Below are 14067 nucleotides of genomic sequence, written 5' to 3'. Positions count from 1 at the left end.
GGTCATGTAAAGTTAGTCCGAGCCGCTTCATCCCACTATGCCACAAAGATGCAAAGTACTCAAACTAAAGATAACAAGAGCATCAACGCCCACAAACCATTGTGTTCTACTCGTGCAACCATCTATGCATAGACACGGCTCTGATACCACTGTTGGATAACGTTGCATAGAAAACAAAAATTTTCCTACCGCGAACACGCAATCCAAGCCAAGATGCAATCTAGAAGACGGTAGCAACGAGGGGGTATCGAGTCTCACCCTTGAAGAGATTCCAAAGCCTACAAGAGGAGGCTCTTGTTGCTGCGGTAGACGATCACTTGCCGCTTGCAAAAGCGCGTAGAAGATCTTGATCACGATCGGTTCCGGCGCCACGAACGGGCAGCACCTCCGTACTCGGTCACACGTTCGGTTGTTGATGAAGACGACGTCCACCTCCCCGTTCCAGCGGGCAGCGGAAGTAGTAGCTCCTCTTGAATCCGACAGCACGACGGCGTGGTGTCGGTGGCGGTGTAGAAGTCCGGCGGAGCTTCGCTAAGCTACGCGGGAAATATGAAGTGGAGGAGCAAAGCTAGGGTTTGGGAGGGGGTGGCCGGCCACTCAAGGGGGGCGGCCAAGCTATGGTCTTGGGGTGGCCGGCCCCCTCCCTTGGCCCCTCATTATATAGGTGGATCCCAAGTGTTGGTGTCCAAGTCTTCGAATAAGACCCGAAACCAAAACCTTCCATAGGAGGGGGAAACCTAGCCCAACTAGGACTCCCACCCAAAGGTGGGATTCCCACCTCCCCTGTGGGAGGTGGCCGGCCCGTATGGTGGAGTCCACTTGGGACTCCACCCCCACTAGGGCTGGCCGGCCATGGAGGTGGAGTCCCTTGTGGACTCCACCTTCCTTGGTGGTTTCTTCCGGACTTTTCTAGAACCTTCTAGAACCTTCCATAGAACCTTCCGCGACATTTTATTTCACATAAAATGACATCCTATATATGAATCTTATTCTCCGGACCATTCCGGAACTCCTCGTGATGTCCGGGATCTCATCCGGGACTCCGAACAAATATTCGAACTCCATTCCATAATTCAAGTACTACCATTTCAACATCCAACTTTAAGTGTGTCACCCTACGGTTCGAGAACTATGTGGACATGGTTGAGTACTCACTCCGACCAATAACCAATAGCGGGATCTGGAGATCCATAATGGCTCCCACATATTCAACGATGATTTTAGTGATCGAATGAACCATTCACATATATTACCAATTCCCTTTGTCTCGCGATATTTTACTTGTCCGAGGTTTGATCTTCGGTATCACTCTATACCTTGTTCAACCTCGTCTCCTGACAAGTACTCTTTACTCGTACCGTGGTATGTGGTCTCTTATGAACTCATTCATATGCTTGCAAGACATTAGACGACATTCCACCGAGAGGGCCCAGAGTATATCTATCCGTCATCGGGATGGACAAATCCCACTGTTGATCCATATGCCTCAACTCATACTTTCCGGATACTTAATCCCACCTTTATAGCCACCCATTTACGCAGTGGTGTTTGATGTAATCAAAGTACCTTTCCGGTATAAGTGATTTACATGATCTCATGGTCATAAGGACTAGGTAACTATGTATCGAAAGCTTATAGCAAATAACTTAATGACGAGATCTTATGCTACGCTTAATTGGGTGTGTCCATTACATCATTCACACAATGATATAACCTTGTTATTAATAACATCCAATGTTCATGATTATGAAACTAATCATCCATTAATCAACAAGCTAGTTTAAGAGGCATACTAGGGACTTCTTGTTTGTCTACATATCACACATGTACTAATGTTTCGGTTAATACAATTCTAGCATGATATATAAACATTTATCATAAACATAAAGATATAAATAATAACCACTTTATTATTGCCTCTAGGGCATATCTCCTTCAGTTACTAGCAAAAACTTGGCCAGAGCCTCTACTAATAACGGAGAGCATGCAAGATCATAAACAACACATAGATAATAGATTGATAATCAACATAGCATAGTATTCTCTATCCATCGGATCCCAACAAACACAACATATAGCATTACAGATAGATGATCTTGATCATATTAGGCAGCTCACAAGACCCGACAATGAAGCACAATTAGGACAAGACGACCATCTAGCTACTGCTATGGACCCATAGTCCAGGGGTGAACTACTCACACATCACTCCGGAGGCGACCATGGCGGTGAAGAGTCCTCCGGGAGATGATTCCCCTCTCCGGCAGGGTGCCGGAGGCGATCTCCTAAATCCCCCGAGATGGGATTGGCGGCGGCGTCTCTGGAAGGTTTTCCGTATCGTGGCTCTCGGTACTGGGGGTTTCGCGACGAAGGCTATAAGTAGGCGGAGGAGATAGGTCAGGAGGCCTGACAGGGGGCCGACACACTAGGCCGGCGCGGCCAGGGATTGGGCCGCGCCGCCCTAGCGTCTGGCCACCTCGTGGCCCCACTTCGTATCATCTTCGGTCTTCTGGAAGCTTCGTGTGAAAATAGGCCCCTGGGCGTTGATTTCGTCCAATTCCGAGAATATTTCCTTACTAGGATTTCTGAAACCAAAAACAGCAGAAAACAGCAACTGGCTCTTCGACATCTCGTTAATAGGTTAGTGCCGGAAAATGCATAATTATGACATAAAGTATGCATAAAACATGTAGATATCATCAATAATGTGGCATGGAACATAAGAAATTATCGATACGTCGGAGACGTATCAGCATCCCCAAGCTTAGTTCCTGCTCGTCCCGAGCAGGTAAACGATAACAAAGATAATTTCTGGAGTGACATGCCATCAAAACCTTGATCATACTATTGTAAGCATATGTAATGAATGCAGCGATCAAAACAATGGTAAATGACATGAGTAAACAAATGAACCATATAGAAAGACTTTTCATGAATAGTACTTCAAGACAAGCATCAATAAGTCTTGCATAAGAGTTAACTCATAAAGCAACAATTCAAAGTAAAGGTATTGAAGCAACACAAAGGAAAATTAAGTTTCAGCGGTTGCTTTCAACTTGTAACATGTATATCTCATGGATATTGTCAACATAGAGTAATATAACAAGTGCAATATGCAAGTATGTAGGAATCAATGCACAGTTCACACAAGTGTTTGCTTCTTGAGGTGGAGAGAGATAGGTGAACTGACTCAACATAAAAGTAAAAGAATGGGCCCTTCGCAGAGGGAAGCATTGATTGCTATATTTGTGCTAGAGCTTTGGTTTTGAAAACAAGAAACAATTTTGTCAACGGTAGTAATAAAGCATATGTGTTATGTAAATTATATCTTACAAGTTGCAAGCCTCATGCATAGTATACTAATAGTGCCCGCACCTTGTCCTAATTAGCTCGGATTACCTGGATTATCATTGCAATACATATGTTTTAACCAAGTGTCACAAAGGGGTACCTCTATGCCGCCTGTACAAAGGTCTAAGGAGAAAACTCGCATTGGATTTCTTGCTTTTGATTATTCTCAACTTAGACATCCATACCGGGACAACATAGACAACAGATAACGGACTCCTCTTTTATGCATAAGCATTCAACAACAGTTAATTTTCTCATATGAGATTGAGGATATTTGTCCAAAACTGAAACTTCCACCATGGATCATGGCTTTAGTTAGCGGCCCAATGTTCTTCTCTAACATTATGCATGCTCTAACCATTCTAGCGGTAAATCTCCCTTACTTCAGACAAGACGGACATGCATAGCAACTCACATGATATTCAACAAAGAGTAGTTGATGGCGTCCCCAGGAACATGGTTATCGCACAACAAGCAACATAATAAGAGATAAAGTGCATACGTACATATTCAATACCACAATAGTTTTTAGGCTATTTGTCCCATGAGCTATATATTGCAAAGGTGAAGGAAAGAAATTTAAAGGTAGCACTCAAGCAATTTACTTTGGAATGGCGGAGAAATACCATGTAGTAGGTAGGTATGGTCGACACAAATGGCATAGTGGTTGGCTCAAGGATTTTGGATGCATGAGAAGTATTCCCTCTCGATACAAGGTTTAGGCTAGCAAGGTTATTTGAAACAAACACAAGGATGAAGCGGTGCAGCAAAACTCACATAAAAAACATATTGTAAACATTATAAGACTCTACACCGTCTTCCTTGTTGTTCAAACTCTTTACTAGAAATTATCTAGACCTTAGAGAGACCAATTATGCAAACCAAATTTTAGCAAGCTCTATGTATTTCTTCATTAATGGGTGCAAAGTATATGATGCAAGAGCTTAAACATGAGCACAACAATTGCCAAGTATCACATTATCCAAGACATTTTACCAATTACTACATGTAGCATTTCCCGTTTCCAACCATATAACAATTTAACGAAGAAGATTCAACCTTCGCCATGAATATTATGAGTAAAGCCTAAGGACATATTTGTCCATATGCAACAGCGGAGCGTGTCTCTCTCCCACACAATGAATGCTAGGATCCATTTTATTCAAACAAAACAAAAACAAAAACAAACCGACGCTCCAAGCAAAGTACATAAGATGTGATGGAATAAAAATATAGTTTCACTAGAGGAACCTGATAATGTTGTCGATGAAGAAGGGGATGCCTTGGGCATCCCCAAGCTTAGACGCTTGAGTCTTCTTGAAATATGCAGGGGTGAACCACCGGGGCATCCCCAAGCTTAGAGCTTTCACTCTCCTTGATCATATTGTATCATCTCCCTCTCTTGATCCTTGAAAACTTCCTCCACACCAAACTCAAAACAACTCATTAGAGGGTTAGTGCACAATCAAAATTTACATGTTCAGAGGTGACACAATCATTCTTAACACTTATGGACATTGCACAAAGCTACTGAAAGTTAATGGAATGGAAAAATCCATCAAGCATAGCAAAACAGGCAATGCGAAATAAAAGGCAGAATCTGTCAAAACAGAACAGTTCGTAAAGACGAATTTCTAAGAGGCACCAGACTTGCTCAAATGAAAATGCTCAAATTGAATGAAAGTTGCGTACATATCTGAGGATCACTCACGTAAATTGGCATAATTTTCTGAGTTACCTACAGAGAATTAGGCCCAGATTCGTGACAGCAAAGAAATCTGTTTCTGCGCAGTAATCCAAATCTAGTATGAACCTTACTATCAACGACTTTACTTGGCACAACAATGCACAAAACTAAGATAAGGAGAGGTTGCTACAGTTGTAACAACTTCCAAGACTCAAATATAAAACAAAAGTGCAGTAGTAAAATCATGGGTTGTCTCCCATAAGCGCTTTTCTTTAACGCCTTTCAGCTAGGCGCAGAAAGTGTATATCAAGTATTATCAAGAGACGAAGCATCAACATCATAATTTGTTCTAATGATAGAATCAAAAGGTAACTTCATTCTATTTCTAGGGAAGTGTTCCATACCTTTCTTGAGAGGAAATTGATATTTAATATTACCTTCGTTCATATCAATGATAACACCAACAGTTCGAAGAAAAGGTCTTCCCAATATAATGGGACAAGATGCATTGCATTCAATATCCAAGACAATAAAATCAACGGGGACAAGGTTATTGTTAACGGTAATGCGAACATTATCAACTCTCCCCAAAGGTTTCTTTGTAGAATTATCAGCAAGATTAACATCCAAATAACAATTTTTCAATGGTGGCAAGTCAAGCATATTATAGATCTTTCTAGGCATAACGGAAATACTTGCACCAAGATCACATAAAGCATTACAATCAAAGTCATTGACCTTCATCTTAATGATGGGCTCCCAACCATCCTCTAACTTCCTAGGAATAGAAGTTTCGCGATTTAATTTCTCTTCTCTAGCTTTTATGAGAGCATTTGTAATATGTTTTGTGAAAGCCAAATTTATAGCACTAGAATTAGGACTCTTAGCAAGTTTGTGTAAGAACTTTATAACTTCAGAGATGTGACAATCATCAAAATCCAAACCATTATAATCTAAAGCAATGGGATCATTATCCCCAATGTTGGAAAAAATTTCAGCAGTTTTATCACAGGCAGTTTTAGCAGTTTTAGCAGTTTCAGGCAGTTTTTCGCGCTTTGCATTAGAAGTGGAAACATTGCCAACACCAACTCTTTTACCATTATTAGTAGGAGGTGCAGCAACATGTGGATCATTAGCTTTGCTAGTGGTGGTAATAGTCCAAACTTTAGCTATATTATCTTCTTTTTCATTTTCTTCTCTTTCCCACCTAGCACGCAATTCGGCCATCAATCTTATATTCTCATTAATTCTAACTTGGATGGCATTTGCTGTAGTAACAATTTTATTATTATGATCTTCATTAGGCATAACTTTTGATTTCAAGAGATCAACATCAGCAGCAAGACTATCGACTTTAGAAGCAAGTATATCAATTTTCCCAAGCTTTTCTTCAACAGATTTGTTAAAAGTAGTTTGTGTACTAATAAATTCTTTAAGCATAGCTTCAAGTCCAGGGGGTGTGTTCCTATTATTGTTGTAAGAATTCCCATAATAATTACCATAGCCGTTACCATTATTATAAGGATATGGCCTATAGTTGTTACTAGAATTGTTCCGATAAGCATTGTTGTTGAAATTATTATTTTTAATGAAGTTTACATCAACATGTTCTTCTTGAGCAACCAATGAAGCTAACAGAACATTATTAGGATCAACATTAGTCCTATCATTCACAAGCATAGACATAATAGCATCAATCTTATCACTCAAGGAAGAGGTTTCTTCGACAGAATTTACCTTTTTACCTTGTGGAGCTCTTTTCGTGTGCCATTCAGAGTAATTAATCATCATATTATCAAGAAGCTTTGTTGCTTCGCCAAGAGTGATGGACATAAAGGTACCTCCAGCAGCTGAATCCAATAGGTTCCGCGAAGAAAAATTTAGTCCTGCATAAAAGGTTTGGATGATCATCCAAGTAGTCAGTCCATGGGTTGGGCAATTTTTAACCAAAGATTTCATTCTTTCCCATGCTTGGGCAACATGCTCATTATCCAATTGTTTAAAATTCATTATGCTACTCCTCAAAGATATAATTTTAGCAGGGGGATAATATCTACCAATAAAAGCATCCTTGCATTATTCCATGAATCAATACTATTCTTAGGCAGAGATAGCAACCAATCTTTAGCTCTTCCTCTTAATGAGAAAGGGAACAATTTTAATTTTATAATGTAACCATCTACATCCTTATACTTTTGCATTTCACATAATTCAACAAAGTTATTGAGATGGGCAGAAGCATCATCAGAACTAACACCAGAAAATTGCTCTCGCATAACAAGATTCAGTAAAGCAGGTTTAATTTCAAAGAATTCTGCTGTAGTAGCAGGTGGAGCAATAGGTGTGCATAAGAAATCATTATTATTTGTGGTTGTGAAGTCACAAAACTTAGTATTTTCAGGACTACTCATTTTAGCAACAGTAAATAAAGCAAACTAGATAAAGTAAATGCAAGTAACTAATGTTTTTGTGTTTTTAATATAGCAAACAAGATAGCAAGTAAAGTAAAACTAGCAAATATTTTTTTTGTATTTTGATATAATGCAGCAAACAAAATAGTAAATAAAATAAAGCAAGACAAAAAAAAGTAAAGAGATTGGAAGTGGAGACTCCCCTTGCAGCGTGTCTTGATATCCCCGGCAACGACGCCAGAAAATCTGCTTGATACGCGTACAGCACGCGTCCGTTGGGAACCCCAAGAGGAAGGTGTGATGCGTACAGCGGCAAGTTTTCCCTCAGTAAGAAACCAAGGTTTATCGAACCAGTAGGAGCCAAGAAGCACATTGAAGGTTGATGGCGGCGAGATGTAGTGCGGCGCAACACCAGGGATTCCGGCGCCAACGTGGAACCTGCACAACACAACCAAAGTACTTTGCCCCAACGAAACAGTGAGGTTGTCAATCTCACCGGCTTGCTGTAACAAAGGATTAGATGTATAGTGTGGATGATGATTGTTTGCAGAAAACAATAGAACAAGTATTGCAGTAGATTGTATTCGATGTTAAAGAATGGACCGGGTCCACAGTTCACTAGTGGTGTCTCTCCCATAAGATAAATAGCATGTTGGGTGAACAAATTACAGTTGGGCAATTGACAAATAGAGAGGGCATGACAATGCACATACATGATATGATGAGTGTTGTGAGATTTAATTGGGCATTACGACAAAGTACATAGACCGCTATCCAGCATGCATCTATGCCTAAAAAGTCCACCTTCAGGTTATCATCCGAACCCCTTCCAGTATTAAGTTGCAAACAACAGACAATTGCATTAAGTATGGTGCGTAATGTAATCAATAACTACATCCTCGGACATAGCATCGATGTTTTATCCCTAGTGGCAACAGCACATCCACAACCTTAGAACTTTCATCACTTTGTCCCAGATTTAATGGAGGCATGAACCCACTATCGAGCATAAATACTCCCTCTTGGAGTTACTAGCAAAAACTTGGCCAGAGCCTCTACTAATAACGGAGAGCATGCAAGATCATAAACAACACATAGATAATAGATTGATAATCAAGATAGCATAGTATTCTCTATCCATCGGATCCCAACAAACACAACATATAGCATTACAGATAGATGATCTTGATCATGTTAGGCAGCTCACAAGACCCGACAATGAAGCACAATTAGGAGAAGACGAACATCTAGCTACTGCTATGGACCCATAGTCCAGGGGTGAACTACTCACACATCACTCCGGAGGCGACCATGGCGGTGAAGAGTCCTCCGGGAGATGATTCCCCTCTCCGGCAGGGTGCCGGAGGCGATCTCCTGAATCCCCCGAGATGGGATTGGCGGGCGGCGGCGTCTCTGGAAGGTTTTTCGTATCGTGGCTCTCGGTACTGGGGGTTTCGCGATGAAGGCTATAAGTAGGCGGAGGAGATAGGTCAGGGGGCCTGACAGGGGGCCCACACACTAGGCCGGCACGGCCAGGGCTTGGGCCGCGCCGCCCTAGCGTCTGGCCACCTCGTGGCCCCACTTCGTATCATCTTCGGTCTTCTGGAAGCTTCGTGTGAAAATAGGCCCCTGGGCGTTGATTTCGTCCAATTCCGAGAATATTTCCTTACTAGGATTTCTGAAACCAAAAACAGCAGAAAAACAAAGAATGGCTCTTCGGCATCTCGTTAATAGGTTAGTGCCGGAAAATGCATAATTATGACATAAAGTATGCACAAAACATGTAGATATCATCAATAATGTGGCATGGAACATAAGAAATTATCGATACGTCGGAGACGTATCAGTTGCCTTCAACTCATTGCCTTGAGTTTCAATCTTCTCATTGAGGTCTTGAACTTGATTGTTGAGGTCATTCCTTTGCACTTGAGCTCTTTCTTCATAGCAGACATTGGTATCCTTGAGCATGGCTTCAAATTGATTGAGCTTGGCGTGGATGGCTTGAGTAGCTATCCAATGTTGGTGCCGCATCATCGGTAGTTGGTTCCCTTCTCCACTAGACATGGTTACAACTAAAACAAGAACTATGTGGTGGGTGATTAGGAAAGACTACCAAAAGTGTCAAAACTTGCAAACCAAAATCGAGAAGGTGTTTCAAGGCGGAGGGCAACCGATATGTATGCACACACACAAAAACAAAACTCTATATGGTGTTAGGTATGGATGTGGAAAGCCAAATGGAAGAACCAAACGAAAAGTTTATTGTCAAAAGTGGGTAAGATCCAAAAGTCACAAGTCAAAGGCGGTGATCACAAAAGGCATACACAAGGAGGAACACACATGTGGGACAAAATGGGGTTAGCGCGACTTGGAAAATGAGCAAGAACAAAATGGTCCTAACGAAGACTACTAGCTCGGTGTCACGCTAATGCAAGAGAGACCGTGACTTGGTTGCAAAATTGAGAAGTAACAAGATTTGCGCAAGACGCCTCTCTTCTCTTTTCTCTCTTTTGCTTAAAAGCTTTGGACTCTTTTGTGTATAGGTGTCACTCACACACTTTTTCTTTTTCTTTTTGTATTTTTCTTTCTTTTTCTCACTATGAAAGGATACTACTATCTATGTAAGTATGTCACACTTCTTTTGCTTATATTTTCACACGAGCTTGCTTCGTAGCTTTGCTCAACACACGCACACCCTCACGGTCGGGACGCTTGCGCAATGCTTCGCAACACTAGAAAGCCACTCTCGATAGGAAAGGTACGCAAAAGAGGCTAGGGCTACAAGTTAGGAGCAAGTTATACCACTTGATGATGGTGGCCGACGATCTTGAACTTGCTATGGTGGAGGTGTCAAATGAACCGCTTGGATCCTCGGGGTGCCGTCGTCGTTGATGATGTTGCGGAAGCTTTGTAGTAGCTGAAAGGGCACACAAACCGAAGTCCAAACACAAGGGGTTAGTGCCAAAACGAAAAACGAAGGTTGCTGTGAAAAATTTGGCCAGCCGGAACTTCCGGTCCCGAGGGGCGGTACTTCCGGTCCCGGGCGGAACTTCCAGTTCTGCCGGGCAGAACTTCCGGTCGCAATCAGATCTGCGGGCTGTTCGTCGATTTGGGCGGAAATCCGGCCCGAAATCCTTCGAATTCGAGGAAAATTTGGCACTAGAAGCTGTGGGAAGGTGGGGGAATTGCAGATCAACACCAAAGACAAGTTTCTATTGGAGCAAAACCACCAAAAACTCAACAAATCGCGAGATCGATCCAAGGCCAATTTGGGGCTATTTTTCGGGAAAAAATTTTGGATTTTTTTTTGGGTGAAATTGGTGGAATTGGGCGATGTGGGGGTCAAATCCGTGGCAACCAAAGAGCTGCTGATACCATATGATAAGGGCTAAGCCCAAGGATGTGCCCGATCTTCACGGATTTGGGTGGAACTCGTGGGGGTAGGTGGATGAACGCGATGAACACGAAGAACGCGAGGGGAATCGTGGGGATACAACACACACACGCACACACATCGGTTTTCCCTCGTTGGCCCGAACCACCAACTCGATAGAGGTTGCGAGAAAAGACCTTCCGGTAGAAGTCCCGCAAAGAGATCGACAAATCGAAGCTCGCAAGATCTAGAAGGGTGAAAAGACCGGAAGGTTGATAGAAGTGCAAGCAAAAGACCAAATAGGTAGAAGTGCAAGCAAAAGATCAAACAAACGGTGGAAGTCACCAAAGAGATCTTCACGAGTCGATAAGGAGCCCGGGTGGGTACAAGATCAAAGATCTAGGTAGGGTTCCCACAAGGGTGAGCTAAGCTCAGGTTTAATTTCACATCAAGTCTAATCTCAGATCTGAGCCAACAAGGCTATTTATAGGTGGGGGCGAAGAGGTAAGTTACACGCTGAAAAGTGCTGTCTCGCTGAAGTTCGATGGGGCGGAAGTTCCGGTCGTTCTGGGCGGAAGTTCCGGTCATGGGCGGAAGTTCCGGTCTTGTGGGCCGGAAGTTCCGGTCGGGGCGGAAGTTCCGGCCAAGTTCCGGCCTTGTTCCGGAATTCGGCCATTGTCTCGCAGTAACATCCAGTATGGTTTTGACGGACTTTCGGAACTTGGGCGGAAGTTCCGGCGGGCGGAAGTTCCGGTCCTCTGGGGCGGAAGTTCCGGCTGGATCCTTTTCCCTGGGCGCTGGAAGGCATCTTGAGGGCATCTGGCCGGAAGTTCCGGTCCTGGGGGGCGAAAGTTCCGGCCTGGGCGCTGTAGCTCCATCTTCATCATTTCCAGCTCTCTCTCCATTGGCTTGGTCTCCATGGCTCGCGTCTTGGTCGATGTACCTGATTGAACATAGGGTATTGGCATGAAGTAGCAAGCCATCCAAAGGGGTATCAAAAGCATACGTGGAGAGGAGCGAATTCACCTCTTGGTGTAGGGCTTGGGCTCGAGCTCGTGTCATTGGTCCACGAGGAGGGCTTGTCGGTCTTGAGGCGGTGGTGTCCGAAGGCCACCCCGTATCAATAGGAATCACATTGTCAGTGACCCAAATTCAGCCACCACGGAGTCGGCGAATCCTGGTGGGTTATGGGTTATTCATGCCGTCAACAAAGGGAGATAGCTCACCAACTAGCTACCCCTACTCTCCGCGTTGCCACTACAATGGCAACAACTCACTAAGAGTATCTCCAGCCGCCTTCCCGACGAGGCCCCCGGCAACCATTTTTTTCATCCGGACGGCGTTATTCGGCTCAGTCGCGCCTCCGGCTCCTCGTTTTCGCCCGGATTTAGCCTTTAATCCGTTCGGAAAGCCCAGGCCATCCTCGGCTCCCCCGGGTGCACTCGGGGACTCCGGACGAGAGAAAAGCGGGGACGGGCCTGCTCTGTCAGCGAGAGAACACACGAACCCCACCACTTTGTTGTCGCAAATCCCCCTCCCCTCCCGTTGCTCTGTCGCCGCCGGCACCACCCCTCGCCAATCCATCGGCCGGTTTCCTCAACTCCGCCGTTCCTCCACCTAACAGCCTATATTCCACCGCCCGTCCTGCCCTCTGCGTATTTTCCGCCCTCCAAAAGATCCCTCGCATTGCGCCTCGTCGACACGCCCGGCAGGTGTTCGTCCAATTGCCTGGCCGGACATGGACTCCGAGGAGGAGGAGGAGCAGATGTTCGCCGAGATTTTTGAAGAAAAAATGGCAGCCGCCACCCAAGACGAGGAGCACACGTTGATCCTAGCTTGCATGTCCGGCTTGTACGTCGAGGCGGCCATTGGTCACCATGGTGGGTCGGCACCAGGTCGCCGAAAGTGCAAGCCGAGGCAGCGAATGGAGGGCTACTGCATGCTCTACGCCGACTACTTCGCCGATGATCTATTGCACGGTGAGGCTATTTTTAGGCGTCGTTTCAGGATGAGCCGAAAGCTCTTCCTGAAAATTGTGTATGCCCTTCGAGAGTACAACTCCTATTTCAGATGCAAGTTGAATTGCACCGGCATGGCAGGGTTCTCCGCCCTCCAAAAGTGCACGGTAGCTATGCGGATGCTGGCATATGGAGCTCCTGGTGATTCTACCGATGACTATCTTCATATGGCGGAGTCCACCGCTCTTGATTGTTTCTACCGGTTCTGCAGGGCGGGATAGCACTGTTCGGGGACATCTACTTGAGATCACCCACTGTCGAAGACACTGCTAAGATCCTCGCTGTCAATGAAGCTCGAGGATTTCAAGGGATGCTTGGAAGCATTGACTGCATGCATTGGAAATGGAAGGGCCATTTTCCTGGCAGGGAATGTACAAGGGTCACAAAAAAGGCTGCAGTGTGATACTTGAGGCAGTGGCTACCTATGATCTCTGGATTTGGCACTCCTTCTTTCGTATGCCGGGATCCAACAACGACATCAACGTCTTGCAGTGCTCGCCGATCTTCTCCAAGCTTGTTGAGGGTCATGCTCCTCCGGTTAACTTTGTGATCAATGGCCGGTAGTACAACAAGAGATACTATCTTGCAGACGGTATCTATCCAAAGTGGGCAACATTTGTGAAGACTATCTCAAGTCCCGGTCTCCCGAAGGAGCATCAGTTTTCCAAGGAACAAGAAGGTTGTCGAAAGGACATCGAGCGTGCATTTGGTGTCCTCCAGCAGAGATTTGTTGTAGTCCGATTCCCCGCTTTGACTTGGTCCAAAGATCAGATGTGGGAGGTGATGAACTCTTGTGTGTGCTTACACAACATGATTATCGAGAATGAGTAGAAGTATCCGGTTCCTCCGAGCGAGCAAGCTGCACCATATGAGAGAGAGCATCCTCTTGCACAGCCTAACCACCAGGTGCCGGCATCGTGGGATGCGTTCATCGCTATGCATCAGGAGATTCGAGACTCCACAATGCATCAACAGCTGCAGGATGATCTGGTGGAGCACATATGGACGCTTCGAGGCAACACCAACTAGTTTTCCATTTAATTTGTTTCGAAAGTTGTCTTGTTTTGTTGAACTGTAACGATTTGTAAAAATAAGCAAATGTTGGCAAAACTGGTCAAATTCGCCGAACTATATTTGATTTTGGCCGTTTCCAGAGACGTTTTTTTTCTCAAATCTCCGAACACCGTGTATCTACCGGGGAGACGGCTGAAACTTCGGTGCTTCCTG

The sequence above is a fragment of the Lolium perenne genome, chromosome 1 (assembly GCF_019359855.2).
Source record: "Lolium perenne isolate Kyuss_39 chromosome 1, Kyuss_2.0, whole genome shotgun sequence".
Classification (NCBI taxonomy): domain Eukaryota; kingdom Viridiplantae; phylum Streptophyta; class Magnoliopsida; order Poales; family Poaceae; genus Lolium; species Lolium perenne.
Note: the sequence above shows the minus strand (reverse complement) of the source record.